Genomic DNA, 218 nt, shown 5'->3' on the forward strand with positions numbered 1-218 from the left:
CCCTCCCTCTCTCTCAGGATGGCACCTGAGGAACAACATCCAAGAGCTGTCCTCTAGCCTCCACAAGCACATATACATGTGCCTGTGTACCCACACATACATGAACAGGAACCCACACATACAAAGCCATGCAAAGCAAAAGCATAGCATAATGAATTATTGCAAAACACCCTTAAAGCATACCCAGGCTTAGAAATCCTGTATCAGTTACCTTTCTC

This window comes from Nannospalax galili, unplaced genomic scaffold (genome assembly GCF_000622305.1).
Source record: "Nannospalax galili isolate Female #2095 unplaced genomic scaffold, S.galili_v1.0 scaffold3052, whole genome shotgun sequence".
NCBI lineage: Eukaryota > Metazoa > Chordata > Mammalia > Rodentia > Spalacidae > Nannospalax > Nannospalax galili.